The following is a 19,131-nucleotide window of genomic DNA, read 5'->3' as shown; positions in this document are numbered from 1 at the left end:
CGCGGTCATATGGACATGGAGCAAATATTGTAAGAACTTTCAAGCAACGATATTTCTCTTCAAGGCGTTGGCGATCTTCGATAATTCGTACATGAGTTTGTTATGTGTTTGGTGGTACTGCTCACAGGGAACGGTGCAGAAACTTATCGTCGGTTGGGCGGCTTTCTGCTCACAGTACATGGTGGTCAACGTCTCGCTGTTGTTGTCAGCCGTTCGCTGGTTGGCTGTCAGCTTCCCCTTCCGTTTCCGCCGCCTCGTGGTGGACAGTGGCCGTGTGAAGGGGGCTCTGGCTACTGTCGTCGCCTACTGTGCCCTCATCAAAGGGGTGGAGGTGATCGTCGGCCGGGTGAGCGCCGACAGGCGGGTCAAGGTGATGTGCGCTGTGGTCGCCGCACAGATCGCTCTCTCCATCCCCCTGCTGCTGCAGATCGCACTGTCCATCCACCTGGTCATCTTGACCATCGGCCTGGAACACAGGATGTCTCGCTTCTGGTCCTCCTCCTTCAGCCCGGAATCCTCCGCCGCAACTCCCAAGCTGAGGTTCACCAGGACTAACCGTCGTTTGACCTTTACCATCGTCACCATCTGCACGGTGACGTTTCTGGCCTACCCCGTGGGAATCGCCGTCGTCGCTTATTTCAAGCTCACTGGCAGCGCGCGGGCAGCCTCGGTGAAGAGAATAGCGTTTTCCATCGTCAACCTCTTGCAAGTTCTCAGCTCCAGCGTCCACTTCCTGGTCTACTGTGGCTTCCACCCTGCCTTCCGAAGGACGTTTCTCGTCACCGTTTTCAGGAGGACTGGAGGGGAGGTTTCTCCAGGAATCGTTCCCGCGCTGTACACCGCCAGGCTAGTGGCGTCGGGGGCAACGGCGGCAGGAAAAAAACAACACGTGTGCACTGTCCCGCGCGGCAACCAAGATATACACACAGTAGGGTCAGGGATCAGTCTGAAGCCACGAAGACCGTGAACACCTCTCCACACAGGACTGACTGAAGTGACGGGCAAGAAACGTGAGAGAAAAGAGCCTGCATGTAGACTTTCTTGATAAACGTGTGACCTGCTATTGGCAGGGAATAAACAGACGTGAGGACACACAGACAGAGTACGAATGATTCGTTCAGCTGACGTCCCTGTGCCGTTTGTGAATGGGTCAACCATCTGCAATCCTATCAACATCACTTTCTCCGAATAGTCTCATGTTGTGCAACATGCGCTTAGCGCACGTAAAACAACCCATGGCAACAAAATGGTTGTCCCTGGCAAAATTCTTTAGCAAATGCCACTTCGATATGGAAAACAAATAATATTGCAGGCAGAAAAAAAACAAAAAAAACAACGAAAAATATGGGTGACGCTCTCAGTGTAGCAGCGCGCTCTCCCTGGGGGGAGAGCAGCCCGAATTTCACCAGAGAAAACTGCTGTGACAGTAATCCAGTACAATACAATGCAGTGCAATGCAATAGTCTCATATCAGCGTGATATCTCACTCTTTAGAGAGACTGACACTGACATTTTATTGTCCATTCAGCCTTAAAGCCCTTTGAGAGAGAGATAACACTGACAATTTTATTGATTACACCACAGGCCCTTAACAACCGAAGCTCACACACACACACACGCACGCACGCACGCACGCGTCTAATGTCACTTAAGATGAGAGACTTAAGATCGAACATACCATCACCACTTTATCGGCCATTATATATATTATATATACATATACGTGTGTGTGTCTGTGTGTGTGTGTTATAAAACGACACACCGTCGTTTAGTGTCCGTTGTGTGCTGCACGCGTTTCATAAGCCGAGTCTTTTCTGTGTTTCCTTACCCAAACTGAACAAGTGCCTTGAAGATGTGTAAAAAGCAAACATTTTTCAAATACTTGAGAACATGTTGTTGTTTTTTCTTTCGGTCCTGTGTTCTAGATCAAGGCCATAACGAGTAACAGAAACTCAGTAAAATCAAGAGATAATTACTTGTATCAAATATCTTCGTGAGTGTAGTGACATGTAACACTTATATTGAAACTCACTCACATAGGCAAGGGGTGGATGGGAAGGAGAAGGCCAAACTTAATCCCTCGGTAACTCTAACCTTTTAGCTTCTGTGGCCACTTTACGTTTTTCTTCTTCCACTTCTCCTCGACCTGACCATTCACTGGATAAAGTCCCATGATTTTAGTATCTTAAAATCAGGGACCCATTTCAACGGCTGTATTCGTGCAAAGACTATGAAACGACGATATATTTCTGTTGACAGAAAACTGTAACCCATTTCCAGCGGGTTGGGGGTTATTGCACTCAATTTTGATACCGATTCAGTCGCTAAACTAACGTGCAGCCAACTTGTAAGGTCCAACAAAATCCTGTACAATGACACGTTCATAAATATCTGCGTCAATCAGAGACCCAAACTGCGGCTCGAGACACGTGTTGTTTCGTGTTCAAATTAGGGGTTATTTTGCGTCGTGTTATGCCCAATTCTTGATTAGAAGCGTCGATTACACGCAACATGTCATTTCTCATATGCATGCATTGCAAAAACGTGTGTGTGTTTTTTTGTTGTTGTTGTTTTTTTGTTGTTGTTGTTGTTTAAACAGGTCCCAGAATTTTTTTAAGAACACTAAAATAGGACATTACCTTTTCACTGCTTTTAATCTTACAGTGCCTCCACAGTGGTGGGTCATTAATTACTCTCACACAGGTTACCCACCTCACCACACACCACAGCCATAACCCAAGTGCCAGCAGAACACACGTGGCCGAGTGAAACAGATTTATTTATCCAACTAGAAGTAGTAACTGTCACAAGGAAACCGACTAACCATAGAACATCAAACACGGATGAAAGCGCGCAAAAGTTAATGACAAGTTGGCTTTCGCCTAAATAAACCAGCCCAGATTATAATTTAACACACAAGACACAAATACACAGACACACACAAAGACGATCAGTAAAGAGAAAGAAAGAAAGAAAGAAAAGAATATCATCAAACTTGATATTAAGTCGTTCAAGACGTCCGCGACAGTGACTGTACTGTGCCTGTCGTTCAACACGCCCGTGACGCGACAGTGACTGTACTGTGCCTGTCGTTCAACACGCCCGTGACGCGACAGTGACTGTACTGTGCCTGTCGTTCAACACGCCCGTGACGCGACAGTGACTGTACTGTGCCTGTCGTTCAACACGCCCGTGACGCGACAGTGACTGTACTGTGCCTGTCGTTCAACACGCCCGTGACGCGACAGTGACTGTACTGTGCCTGTCGTTCAACACGCCCGTGACGCGACAGTGACTGTACTGTGCCTGTCGTTCAACACGCCCGTGACGCGACAGTGACTGTACTGTGCCTGTCGTTCAACACGCCCGTGACGCGACAGTGACTGTACTGTGCCTGCTCAAAGACAGAACAGTTCAGCCATCCCATACAGCTGTCAGGCGAAACATCACCAGGTAGCCGTGAGGTCACTCCCTGGAGGACACCCGGCCCACCCTCATTTCGGAGTGTCAGTCTGATCTGGCCACGTGCGCTCATCATTCGTTCCCTGTGTCATTCAGTCTGGCTTCAGTCACGAAACCTCTCACACACGCACATGCAAATGCAACCCACGCGCAATATATCAACGATAGTTACTTGTGAAACTTCTATGTAGGAGCCAGACTAAGAAATAATCAATCCCCCCTAACCCCCCGCAAAAAAAGAGAAGACCTAAAATCCCTAACAACTTCCAGTTCTGGTTTCCAGCAAAGGAGGGAGATGGAATTATAAAAGAAGGGGGGGGGGGGGGGGGGGAACCAACTGAAAGTTCACCACATGTTTAAATAATACAAAATAAACCACCCCAGAAGGTATCACTGAAGCATAAGCAACAGCAGTTCGCCAATCAATATAATATTCCAGTTGGATCCTCCCCACCTCTGCCCCCATCCCCCTTGGAGGAAAGAAAATTTTGAAGTCTGAACTTTACAAGGAAGTGGAGTGATGGCCTAGAGGTAACGCGTCCGCCTGAGAATCTGAGCGCGCTGGTTCGAATCAGGGCTCAGCCGCCTGTATTTTCTCCCCCCTCCACTAGACCTTGAGTGGTGGTCTGGACGCTAGTCATTCGGATGAGACGATAAACCGAGGTCCCGTGTGCAGCATGCACTTAGCGCACGTAAAAGAACCCACGGCAACAAAAGGGTTGTTCCTGGCAAAATTCTGAAGAAAAGTCCACTTCGATAGGAAAAACAAATAAAACTGCACGCAGGAAAAAATACAAAAAACACAAAAAAAACAGTGTAGCGACGCGCTCTCCCTGGGGAGAGCAGCCCGAATTTCACACAGAGAAATGTGTTGTGATAAAAAGAAATACAAATATTACCAAAAATAACAACAACAAAAAATGAAAAACACACCTCCATCCATGTGCATACGTGCTTATACGTATATAAGCTCACACAAATGTGAGCCCATACGCCTTTGTGCGTGTTCGAATGAGGGCGTGTATGTGTAACATAAATGTCGGCGCTTATTATTCTAATATGGGTGGACGAATGTTACCACCTAACTTTGCGACAACCGTCCATGACTTCCGGTTAAAGTCTTTTCAGAGTCGAAACTGGCGCTGAATGGTTCTTTTATCTAGACTTTTACATTGCAAGAAAACTCTTTATTTCTCATTATTGACAGGGGGGTGGGGTTTTTTTTGTCTTCGTTTTCCCTTTCTTTCCGTCTAAACTTTACGCATGTGTCTTAGAGTTGAATACTGTGTTGTAGTTTCAAATGGCCAGCAGGGAGTTGGTGTGCGCTCATTTCTCGCCCTCTTTAATCAAAAAATCAAATTGCTCAATTAAAACGAAGAAAAAACAAGAGACCTGGACATTCACTAACCTGGAGAAAGAAAACGTAATGAATGCAACTAAAGAAGAAGGAAAGGAACGAATAAACAAAGGCGTGCACGCACGTACACACGCACACGCACACCTCGTGCGCCTGTACGACTTCAAGGCTGGATGTACGAGGCAAGAGTCATTCCTGAACTGCCGACACCAAGCAGTACAGTTGAAGTCTTGAACGCGCGCGCGTATGTGTGTGTGTGTGTGTGCGCGTACGCACGTAGCGTTAGTGTGTGTGTGTGTCTGCACCTGACACTGGAAGGAGAGAGAGAGGCGGGGAACTGAATGCGGGAAGGGGTGTGGGTAAGAAAATGGGTATTTATTGTGTGTGTGTGTGTGTGTGTAGGCCTATTGTGTGTGAATCAGAATGGTGTTTTCAGCAAGATTCATCTCTCACTTAGCCGTAACAAAACACCGTCGAGGAAGGCGTGCATGTGTGTGTGAAGGGGTGAAGGAGAGTTTAGGAATGGAAGGGTGGACAACACATTCTGAACTCTTCGTCTCACTTGAGTTTGTCTCAGATGCATCCAGGGTAGAGGGCCGGGGCTAGGGGTTTGGGGGGGTGGGGGGGGGGGAGTATTAAAAAAATAAAAAACTTATCAAAGGCAAGATACGAAGCCTCTTAACAACCGATGCACTTGAAAAGAGAACCATACTGTCCAGAAGCTCGATGAATTTGTCCTCAACCCCGAGTGACGACGTTTCACATGTCTTGCTCTTGCCTCGTGGACTGAGAAGAGTTTCAAGGTCCTTTTTTACCCTTTCGGTGCCACAGTGAAGTCATATGCACTGTGTCTGAGGGCGTTAATACGGCAGGAGGGGATTGGACCCAGTCTTGATACAGTGGGTGGGTGTGAACTCACAACCCCGATGGCCGTTAAATGCTATGGGGACCTCGATCAGGAAGACAGGTCTATAGACTGATGCTTGTCTATAGCATCCAACCAAGACTGAAGTCCTGAGCATCCTGAAATATAAGGAATCTTTTTCTTCTTCTTTTTTATTTTATTTTCTTTATTTCGGGTTTTTTTTAATTTTATATTGTTTTGGGGGGTTGACAATATGTCTTCAAACTCTAATTCAACCATCCAGCTCCATCGGGCTTTTAGTTTTTATCTCCGACAGAGACCTGTCGCTCCAAGACTGAGCTGTCATGTTAGCCAGCGCAGAGACGCTGTTCGAGCTCTGTGGTATGACCACATACCAACTGGCGAGCGACCCATTCCCCTTACGAGAGAGATGAGTCCACTTCACCACTGGAACCACCACCAAAACTAAACACTCAATCAATAAACACCTAAAATCAAAAACCGCAGTCCCATGATTATGTTGGGCTGTACATTGAAATAAAGAAAACTGATAAAACACAAAACAGGTGAACATGGCAACTCACGATTCAAATAGTGGGGGGGAAAAATCGCGGGTCAACACCTTCCCACAGGCAACTCACGTTTGAACGCACCATGTAGCCTGTACAGTGCTTCTGGACTTCATACATTTGAACTCACAATAAATTATGTACATAGGCTTATGCTTCCGATTATGAAGTCCAGATTGTGTGTTTCAGCTTCAGTTTCAAGGAGGTGTGTCAAAAGTGTGCGGCGGCCTGCTCCATACGAGACAGAACATCTGTTTGAAATATTTTTTTTTTAAAAATATAATAAAATAAGAAGAAAAAATAGAGAGAGGAGATGCCTGATCTTCGCATTAATCCAATGCTCTGGCTTTGAGAGCCAACCCTAGGTTTGTATTTAAAAAACAGATGAAGTAAATTAAATAAGCTAAACAAATAAATATTAGTTTTAAAAAAAGATGCGTGTGTGTGTGTGTGATAGAATGAAAGATATGTAAGAAGACCAGAGAGATAAACAAAAAAATAATAATAATTGCAATCAAATAAAAAGTCTGCCCGAGTTTGTACAGAATATGGAGGTGAACAGGCGGCTTCGCTGACGACAACGGATGGAAACAGAGAGCGGCAGAAAAGAGGAAATTTCCAGCACACAATTTGCAGGTGTGCATACCATTATAATGTCTACTGAAAGATTCCACGGCGCTTTGCCACAGAAATGTCACTGCGGCAGTCAGAGACAAACGGTCAGTGACTTCATCCTTTCATTGCGGAGTAGACTGCTTGACTAGTAAGTGTTTCTGTCTGTGTCTCTGTGTGTGTCAGGTGAGAAAAAGAGAGAGAGAGTGTGTGTCTGTTTGTGTAAGAGAGACAGAAAGAGAGAGAGAGAAAAAAATTATGTCGAGAGAGTAAGCAGAAGGAATGAGAGGCCCCGACATCACACGTGCAATCCCGGGACCAGGCTGCTTCCAATTCAGTAGTGGGGCAACCATCCCCAACCCGGCAGGTCCCCGGGTGGCGGATAGGGGAACGGCCCTCAGATATGGGGGTTAGCTGCGATGTAAGTCAGGCTTGCCTGGCTGAATAAGCAGTCCCGGACCAACTGGCGATGTTCCTACCAGGACGGGGTGGGTCAACAGGTGGCACTGCTGTCCTCACTGAAATACCCCATGTGTCCTATGACGGGTTCATCATGCGGTCAAGAGGCGTGTTATAACCTCTAGCCCCGGGGTGGGACCCTCGGAGAAACAATCCCCCCTGTGCTCACAGGGCAGGACGTACGGGCCATGAGCTAAGGGTGAGGCACCCCGAAAGAAAACTCCAGCTGAAGACGGCGGTATCGGGCCACTGGCGCAATTAAAACCACGATACCACGCATCCACGCTTCCATGATGGTGCAGTCCACAGAATCTCGATGTGGCGCTCGACCCTCGAAGACCCGCCGGGGAGGCCAGGAGCTGGGCACTATGCCTCCAAGGGGCCCACCCCCAAGCAACCGGTGGTCGGACAAGAAGTACTGGCCAACACAGACAGCAGTGGAAGCCAAGCTGTACGGCACCCTGGAGGAGCTGCGACGGACGGCAGCCTTCATCGAGGACACCGAGCTGCTCATCTAACGGGAGGCGAACGAGGAAGAAGAAGACACGTGCAATCACACACACATATACACACACTCTCTCTCACCATACTTCTTTACACACACACGCACGCGTGCATGCGCACACACACCCCTACGTACGCATGCAATGCACTTATGTGCACACACACACACACACACAAGAGACAGAGAGAGAACCCAACAGACTTTAAAGAGACAACTCATCAAACAGAAAGAGATAAACACAGACAAAAATGTCCGGACTGACAGACAGATGGTCAGCAAAGAGAAAAGAAAAGGGCGGTCAAAACACCCAGTCGATCAGAAATAAGCGCCTGAACTTTTTTTTTCTTTCTTTCTTTATGTTGTTATGCTTTATTGACCGAGTAATCAATAGGTCAGTTTCTGAGCAAACTACATCAGACAAAATTCACAAACGGGAAAAGGAAAAGTGCTTCCAGAAAACGCAGAAACAAAGTGCAGAAAGAGATGAACAGATTATGATAACGTGAGAGAGAGAGACACACAAAGAGAGAGGAGGGAAGGAGAGGGAGATAGAAAGAGAGAGAGAGCGTGTGAAACAAAAAAGGAGAGTGAGAGATGAACACACACACACACACACACACACACACACACACACACACACACACACTTGCATGTTCAGGGAGAGAAAGAAAGAGAAAAGGAGTGAGAGATGAACACACACACACACACACACACACACACACACACACACACACACACACACACACACGCATATTCAGGGGGAGAGAGAGAGAGAAAGAGCGAGTGAAAGAGAAAAGGAGAGTGAGAGATGAACACACACACACACACACACACACACACACACACACACACACATATTCAGGGAGAGAGAGAAAGGGAGAGTGAGAGATGAACACACACACACACACACACATTCAGGGAGAGAGAGACATGAACAGAGTCAGAGAGAATGGAGAGAAGAGAAAACTAGAACTGAATAAAAACAGAATAGAATAAAATCATGCACGAGAATTCGTAATTTATCACAAATGGTTAGTTTGTTTTTTTTAATAGCTGCACCGCGCAATAATTAAAATGTTGTAGTAAGTACCAAGCTATTTTTCCACATGCATCTTTTTGGCTATGAGCTGTTGCAACTCTTAAGCCGTGCCATATCTCCGCAACCAAATGTACCGGTATGCGAAAACCAGTGTTTCCAAGCTCAAACCACTACCGCGCGCAGTAATTTATCACTGACGCATTACGCCTCTTTCACACACTCATTTGCGACAACAGAAGCTGAGCCAATTTTCCGTATCGAACAGCTGCATTTTGCACGCTTCCGGTTTTCCAGATCAACTTTTTATAACAAACAGAAAGCCAGTTTTCCGCATACGTTCATGCTAAGTATGATTTGCAGTTCGCTCTGCATGAAATATTCCCACTTTAAACCGTTCCACTGCACGTTAAAGCCAACACTGAACACCCAGCAATATGCGCTAAGCCAGTGTTTGCCCAATTATTGCAGCAATTTACACTAAGCCAGTTTTCTCAGATTTACTGCAGCAATATACGCTAAGCCAAATTTCCACACTTTGCTACAGTCAATTTTTCCACGGTTTACTGCAGCAATTCGCGCTAAATCAATTTTTCACATTCAACTGCTGCAATATGCAGTAATCCAATTTTCCACTTTCAACTGCAGCAATATTATGCAATGAGCCAGTTTTCCACTTTAAACTGCAGCAATATGCAGTGAGCCAATTTTCCACTTTCACTGCAATATTATGCAGTGAGCCAATTTTCCACTTTCAACTGCAGCAATATGCAGAAGCCAATTTTCCACTTTCAACTGCAGCAATATGCGCTTTGTCAATTTTCCGCATTCAAATGCTGGAATATGCAGTGAGCCAATTTTCCACTTTCAACTGCAGCAATATGCAGTGAGCCAATTTTCCACTTTCAACTGCAGCAATATTATGCAGTGAGCCAATTTTCCACTTTCAACTGCAGCAATATGCAGTAAGCCAATTTTCCACTTTCAACTGCAGCAATATGCGCTTTGTCAATTTTCCCGCATTCAAATGCTGGAATATGCGCTGCGCTGATTTCCTAGTTCCAATTAAATGTGTGTCAAGACCCCCTTTTTTTTTTCTCCGATCACTTATTTGCTACAAACATGATCGCACCATTGCCGTTACACGCCAGTAAGCGCTCCGATAATCCTACAAACTTCTAGATTACACTTAAGTGTCACATAAGCTAGAGAGAAAAGAGCACATAGCGGTGCTTTTCCAAGATTCAACCGTTGCAACAGCCGCAGCGAGACATCTTTCCAGACGTAACTGTTGCAGCACGCGCTGAGCAAGTTTTCAGCTGTTCACGCACACACACACACACACACACACACACACACACACATGCCACACAAACGCATACAACACCACACATGCAAACAAAACACACAAGAAAACACGCATACTGTACTTTTGGGGAAAAAAATTGAATCTGAAACACGCAAGCAGGTTCATATACTCAATTTTTGCACATGAGTGAATGGAAAACAAGAGTTGACATTGACAAAAGCCTCACAAAATGGGTTGGATGATCATTAAATTTGCTTGAACACACAGTGACACGGAAAGCAATTGTTCTGATAAACCGATATAAAAAAAAAATTTAAAAAAAGAAAAAAAAAAAGTTTCAGTTTCAAGAGTGGCATGGAAGGAAGTGGGGCGCACTCATCCCTATGTGCGTGGCCACACCACACAGTCATGTTCAGAGGGAAGAAAGCAAAAAGGTGTATCGATACATCTCACCTATGCATGAACCCACGTCACTGCACAAGGCAGGACTTGAGAAAGAAAGAAAAAAAAATTGAAAACTGTGGAACAAAAGCAAAAGCAAACCAAAAAAAAAAAAAGCCAAACAAGTTTCGGTTTCAGTTTCAGGGAGGAAAGTGAAAACTGTGGAGCAAAAACAAACAAACAAACAAACAAACCGAGTTTCGGTTTCAGTTTCAGGGAAGTGTGATAATACAAAGGCCAGTATGCGCATTGATCCATGTATATTGAACAATAATATATATATATATATATATATATATAATGAAAAATTTTTAAATAAATGAATGAAGAGTAAATACAATAGAATGAGATGTACACAAAAGACAAATGATCAAACAAAATGAACTTTCCAGTGGGATGAAAAAAAAAAACGATACAAAGAAAAACAAAGGAAAGAAAGAAAGAAATTGAGAGAGTGAAATTAAAAAAATTTCTAAAGTACCACAAAATTCAAATTAGGTTTAGCATTATTGGAAAAAAAAAAAAGAGAAGAAAAAGAAAAGAAATTGAAACAGAAGAGAAGTAGAAAAAAAAACACACACACACAAAAAAAAACACACACACACAAAAGAAACAACACAGCCTTTACATTACATTGACATCTAATGAAAGAAAAAAAGAGAGAGAGGGTTTTTTTTGAGGGGGGGGGGGGGGGAAGGGGGGGGGGGTAATTTTATTTTAGATATATATAAAAGGAGTTGGAGAGAAAATGGCAAAGAGAAAAGAATTCTTTTGAAAACCTTACTACAGATTTCAACTAAAAGAAAAAAAAAGTTTTAACATTCAACAAACAAACAAACACACAAAAAAAAGATGACAAAATGAGGATGGAAAATGATACACACTGATACACTCCACACCTCAAACAACCATGCAACTATCACCGTTACAAAAACTGTAAACTGAGACAAAATCTTCAAAACCCAACACACACTGCAACACCAACAGCAACCACCAAATGTCAACATTCTAATTTAAACATTTCTCTTCAAATGAACAAAAACAATAATAATAAATTTTTTTTAAAAATACCTCAAACGGAATCCCAACATTAAATTAGAAAATAAACAAACTTTTTTCTTTTTTTTTCTTTTCTTGTTTTTGGCTAAAATATGAAACAAATAGCAAAAAAAAAAAAAAAAAAAAAAAACCCGCTTTGCATCAACATTGTGACCATTGTACTGGAACAATATGAACTCATCCAAAAAAGATATAACCTCATGCTAGAGAGACCTTCACCTCTACTTACCACACTCCACACATCAATTCAAAAGGGGAAAAAAAAAACCAAAGAAAAAAGAAGAAAAACCCATGTACATACACACAGGGAACTCTCTCTCTCACACACACACACACACACACACAAAATCCTCATATATATATATATATATATATTAATATATTTTGAATCATGTCATATGGTATATAGTCTTAGACAGAATGAAGATACGAGGATTTTGTGTGTGTGTGTGTATGTGTGTATATATACATACATATATATATATATAGAAGAAAGAATATCCATCATACATCATACACACACTGCAAACACACACAAAAAATCCTCATAAAACAGAAATTTCCGTCATCCTCATCATCTAAGATCATCCCACTACCAAGTGATTCAAAATCTGTTTACATCATCCATAGAGAAAAAGCATGATTCAATATCTGTTTCTGTCACACACACAAAAAAAACATGATTTAAAATGGGTTTACATCAATAACTTGAATAAACAAAAAAATAAAAATAAAAAAAAGGGGGCGTCCACGCACAGCACGGCACGGCACAGCACGCACGCACGCAAATGAACTTCGGTTAACACATACTTTGCTGCAAAGTTTACAGCACATCAGATGTGAAGAAAAACTGAAAGAAATAAGAGGGTTTTTTTTTTTTCCTTTTTCTTTTCTTTTTTCTTTGTGTGTGTGTGTGTGCGTGTGTGTGTCTGTGTCTGTATGTGTGTGTATCTATGTGTTTGATGACTGTAATGTATAGGTACAAAAAAAGTACATAGCAACATACTGATACATGTGCCTATTGCTCACATGACCATGATGATATATACATATATATAGCAAACATTGCCCAACGGCACACCCACATCATATCAAATCATGAAAATGGTAGAATCAAATGGATTAAACAGTGAATACTACAATAAGTGTTTGATAGTTTACCAGCACACCATTACCTACACAACATTAATAAGGCACACACATTGTAGGTATATCTTTTTTTTTTTTTTTTTTTTCTTCTTTTTTCCTTTTTTTTTTTTTTCTAGTGATAATAATAGTGATTTTCTAGCACAAATAAAAAAAATCAAAAAAAAAAAAAAAAAAAAAAATGAGAACATTCATAAATTTACAACATCTTTAAAAGTCCAATTCAAGAACTCAAGGAGGCATTAACATGTTCAGACAAATCCATATACACTGCATCACATCTGCTAAGCAGATGCCTGACCAGCTGTGTCACGCAACTGCGCTAGAGAAGAACAACACTTAACCACCAGTTATGAGGTTAGGAGGTTTCAGTTATAAGTTTCAAGAAGATGCAAAAAGCATGCATCTGATGGTGGAACAGTCGTAGTTAGTTTGCCATTATCAGCACACACACACACACACACACACATGCGCACACACACAAAAGCCACACAGGAGAGAAAGTGACTTCACATCAGGGAAGCCAACACAAGGGAAACGCAGACGACGCAAGCCACCGAAAACCAGGCGGCTTTTTCCAGCTCAGCCTTCCCACACATGTGCTGATCAAACAACTGGGCCTCTCTCCACAGCAGTCATCAGAACGGGCGCTGTTGGGTCAATGATATATAGATGTCACAAAAAGCTAAGGACCACTTCATTCAAGCAGCCATCAAATGTTTAAAAAAAAAAAAAAAAAAAAAGGATTTAAATTATAAAGGCTGCTTTATGGTCTACCAATGGTCTCTCTCTCACCAAACGCACAAACAGCTGTTTCGAGGATATCTGCACCATGAACAGTCTGAAAAGTGTGCTTGAGAAATTCATTCTTTAGCCACAACATTTACATTTATTCAGTGGTTTATAAACCACAGCTGTGGATTTTCATTGTAAAAAAAAAAAAAAAAAAAAAAAAAGCATTGCTATGAAGCACCTCTGGCTGAGTAGAGCTCGATACATCGGCTGCATACACCACCCACAGCCAGGAGTTCAGTGTCATTTCACTAGGCCCCACAGAAGGAAACTGTGCAAGTTTCCAAAGTGGTCCCTAACTTTTTGGGAACCCTGTATACACTGCCAGCTGCCTACCTGATCCTTCGTAATGATTGTCACCTGTGAGGAATCCTGCCATCATTATCCACGTCAAGTCCATGTTTTGCAATCAGAATAATATTCCACGGTCAACTGCAGAAGTGACAACGCAGACAAAAGAAAGAATCAACAACTGTTCAGGAAACCGCACACACCGTATGTCTGCATTGATACAAGCATTACAGCTTGAAGAAAAGAAACAGAAAGAAACAGACAATAATTCAAAGCAAACACGACAGTTAATTAACACGTATATAGCAACATTATAAAGTTTGACTCATCATTAGTACAACATTATACACAAAATTATACCAGTGAAAAGGTACCCACCATCACCACAACCACCACCCTCAAAAGACAAACCCCAAGCATCAGCAAAAACAGTGAATAATGAATCGTTAAGTGAACAAACAAACAAAAGACCATTCATCTGACCAAGGCAAATGTCGGAACCCCAACACTATCCTTCCCACTCCCAGGAAGTTCCCCCAACATCCTTGGTACCAGAGCAATAATGTGCAGTATGCCAGTGTTAAAAAAGGGACAAATACAGACAAAATAAAAATCACACGTCCAATGACAATCTTTGTCAATCGCTGCATTGCTTCAGCAATAGTCGGTGTGTAAATCTGATTATTTCCTGCCACCAAAGCCGTTACATGACAACTTGACGTGTCAGACAAAAATATTTGAGTTCGCAATGATAAACAACAACTGAACTTAGCTGCATTTAAACACACAAAAGAAAAAAGGAGAGCCTCATGCAAAGTACTGGCAATCATCAGGTAAAAATCATACAGCATAAACGCTGATTGCAATGTCAAAACGGGTAGAAAATGATATCATTTCGTACGGTTTTTAAACTGGTGGCCATCATCAACTTCAAAATTAGAACCAGCTGATGCAAGACAATGCATCACTACAACAACAAAAAAAGAAATAAATTAAATTTCAAAGAAAAAAATGGTCTTCGCCTCCTCTTCCTCATCAATATCATCATCTCTTCCACCACCATCATCAACATCATCATCATCATCATCAATATCATTATCATCTTTATCAAAAGCATTAGAGTTTGAGATCAACAGAAGGTGAAGACACTGGGGGGGTGGGGGGGGGGGGTTATCAAACAACCAGCTGGGAAGAACACATATACATCACATTGTTGACGGAAGGCCTGTAGAGTCAGTATACTCATAAACAAATACTATATTAAGGTGGTAAAAAGAAAGAAAATATAAGAACAAAGATTGTAGGACAAAATCTTTGGTATCTCAAAAATATCTGAAAGATAAAAAAAAAAGATTCACAACAAAGGAAAGGTTAGAATCATTTGTAAATTTCTTCATTAATTTTGTCATGCAAACAATACAAGTGTGCCCACATACATCCTGACACGTTTGAATGTCATCACAGTCAATACATGTCTGTTCACGTAAGTGAATCATTCAGTATCAATATGTGCGAGTAGGCAAGCGAAAGAGCACAAGTTAATGCATGAGTACGCATGCATGTAAACCTACATGCTTTTGTGGATTAAGACCATGTTATTGCAGTGATGTACTACATGTGAAGGGGGGAAAAAAACAAACCAACAACTTTGAAATAAGCAAACCAGTATCACAATCAATTTCCACAAGGACAGATGAAAAACAAAACAAAACATGATGCTCTAAAAATGTAAAGTCACTGTCATAGAACAATTATACGAGGTTTCGTTTCAACTCCAATATTAAAAAAACCAAAAAAAACACACAAAAAAACCACCAACATAATCATATCATCAGAGCATCAATCTTCTTCATCTTGATCAATGTAAACAGACACATCAATTACAATCTGAATAAACAAAAACCATATCCAACAGTTCTTTGCTTGTAATCACTCAAACACCATTATATGATGTATGTACAGTGAGAATGAAAAAAATAATCTGACCTTTTAAAAATGAGAATAATACCGCACAAAATCAACAATGAACGTTAAATATGGAATCATATGGGCATAGTACAAAGAACTGCTATCATATCCTAGCCCACAAGGCTGCAGCACTAAGAGCCAGTGCAATTTTGCCTCCTAGTTTGAGAGTCATAGTCCTTCACAAAAGACTAAGCTGTAAATGGTTTCCCATTGACAGGAGAAACCATTGATAATACAGCTCTCACTTTGCTGTTGGCCCAAATGTAAACTTATGTCAATCTGTGATATAAGCCGAGTGTTACCAACAAAGTAATACTATCATCATAAATGGCCCAATGGCCGTCACTTGTGCAAGTCATACAATACATGGCTGTTTGGGCGATGTCATGTGGCTGTGTACATGTTTCGAATATGGTCTGTTTGCATCACAATTTTTAACAAACCTTGATAAGGGAATGAATCCCATTGATAGCTTCAGACCAGGGTCGAGATGCTAAAATGTTGTTTAATTGTTCCTGGCATCGCTTGCAGGTAAAATCTTCAAGTTGCAGAAGGTTGTGTTTTTTCTTTTTGCGGGGGGTGGGGGTGGGGGGGAGGGGGTGTTCTGCAAGAGATACAATCCTGGGCCATACTATCCACTGTGTTTCATGGACTACCATACCAAATTTGTCTGTTGGCAGTAACAGTGAGTAACAAATCTTCATTCTCAGGTTGAAGACCTTCTGAAAACAGGTTTTGCAGCGGGGGTTTTTGGGGGTTTTTTTGTTTATTTGTTTGCTTTGTTTTGTTTTGTTTGTTTGTTTGGGGGGTGGGTGAGGATTATGTTCTGTAATGTGTTTATGTTCCTAGACTGTAATAATAATAACAATCATCATCATCATCATATATATATAAATCATCATTATAATTACTATAATGTATATATGTAATACAGCATATGAATTATCATTACAATTACTAACAACATCAAACAATTACATTGTGTCAAAATAACCAAGGATGCAAGGAATGAACATCCCAAATATCTTGGAGATAACTGAATAAGTGAACAGAATGCTCAGGGAAGCAAACAAGTTTAGTGAACCCTCTAAAAAAAAATAAAGAAATGTTTAAAAAGAGCAGAATTTTGCCCAGACATACATCACCCACTCCTGAGTTATTTCCCTGGCACATGGCACAAAAGGGGTTAAAAAAAAATATATCATGGTCATTAACCAACATGAAAAAAACAAACAAACAAAAAAAAACTTCAAAGTTGAACGCATTTTCAGCCAGACAAACATTCATAGTTAGCACCACAGCTATCTTCAGTAAATGCAACCAATACAGACTGAAAGAATAACGATGCTTCAGAATCACCTCTGACAGACGCTCAACATGGATAAGCAAAATACATGTCTAGACAGACCTACCAGCCCCGAGCAAGACATGTCAGTAACATTTCTGGACAAAGCGTCAGTAGCAAATGCCATTAGTCAGTACGCACACCAGTATATTTTCTGCAAGAGATAAAACAATGTGCACATTACGAAAAGGTCAGTTTATCATACGTTCTGCTGTTGACTAAATGAGCGGCGTGGGAGTAATGCCACTGAAACGGTGCAGATGATGGGGCAGCAAAAAAAACAAAACAAAAAAAACAAAACAAAAAAACCAAGGTAGCTGTACAACAAATATGTGTCTGAGAAATTCTGTTAGTACAATGTGCATACTGTGAGACAAACAGCACTACAAGGCAATGTAAACAAACAATACAACTGTATTCATGAAATCATGTACTTCTTGTTTTCAAGTTTCTATGGCTACGTGATGTAAGCAATAACAACAAGAATACAATACAACTGTATGCACACAAAGAAACAAACAAACAGCATATTTGTTAGACGGCTTCACACACTGTTCAGTCATTTCCTCAAACATGACAAAGTGTTCAAAAAGGAACTGACAAAACTGGGTGTACAAAACATAACAAGCACTTCTTCCATCACAGAAACTTTGTTAGGATAAGTCTTCTTCTTCTTCTTCATTTGTGGGCTGCAACTCCCACGTTCACTCGTATGTACACGAGTACTCCATTTTCGAAGGGTGTGCATGCTGGGTATGTTCGTGTTTCCATAACCAACCAAATGCTGACATGGTTTACAGGATCTTTTAACGTGCGTATTTGATCTCCTGCTTGCGTATACACACGATGCGGGTTCAGGCACAAGCAGGTCTCCACATATGTTGACCTGGGAGATCGGAAAAATCTCCACCCTTTATCCACCAGGCGCCGTTACCGAGATTCTAATCTGGGACCCTCAGACTGAAAGTCCAACGCTTTAACCATTCAGCTTTTTCGCCTGTCAAGATACGTGTTCAAAAGGTAGCTTCTTCAATGCTGTTTTGCACACAGTTCAGACATTTCTTCAAACACCAACCAAGTGTCCAAAGGTATATGACAAAATAAGTGTACAACGATTAACAATCACCAACTGGCAAAGTAAGTGTTTGCTGGTAAACAATCATGACAAAATAAGGGGATGTAGATAAACATTCACGACAAAACCAGTATTTGTGTATAAGCAATCACTTACTCAGTGCTGGGAACAGGGTGCAAAAAGATATGTCATAATCATACTTCAACTGAACAACATAACAGTGCAGGAAAACAAGTGCAGGTAAATGAATGTAAAAAAAATCACTTGACAAAAACACCCAAAAATTGTTTTCTGCCAATGTAAAAACTAACTGACAAAACAAAAAAAATGTTTATTCCGTTGTTAGGGGGTGCTGGGAGGGGTGGGGGGTGGGTTGGGGGAAGGGGGGGGGAAGAGAAGTGGGCAGGGGGTACGTGGGATGTGCCTGAGGGAATTTATGAAATCTTCAAAAGAAAATCACTTTGTATGGTATGTGTCAGACTGAAGAAAAAATAAATAAATAAAAGGAGCAGTCTTTTTCTGAGTATTTCAAATTCAATGGAAAATAAAAAGAAACACAATTCTCTTGCACGCTGCAGATAACAATGTGATATTGGACAAAAAAGATGAAAAATTAAAATGAGCCTCATTCATAACCACTCACCCAAAAATGTGTGTGTGTGTGTGTGTGTGTGAGTGTGTGTGTGTGTGAGTGTGTGTGTGTTTGTGTGAGTGTGAGTGTGTGTGTGTGTGTGTGTGTGTGTGTGAGTGTGTGTGTGTGCGTGTGCGTGCGTGTGCGTGTGTGTGTGTGTGTCTCCAAGGCACAAACCTTAAGAAAAGAATTTTCTCTGGAAATTATTT

Source organism: Babylonia areolata, chromosome 6 (genome assembly GCF_041734735.1).
Source record: "Babylonia areolata isolate BAREFJ2019XMU chromosome 6, ASM4173473v1, whole genome shotgun sequence".
Taxonomy (NCBI): domain Eukaryota; kingdom Metazoa; phylum Mollusca; class Gastropoda; order Neogastropoda; family Buccinidae; genus Babylonia; species Babylonia areolata.
The sequence above is the reverse complement of the archived record's forward strand: the minus strand, read 5'-3'. Positions refer to the sequence as shown.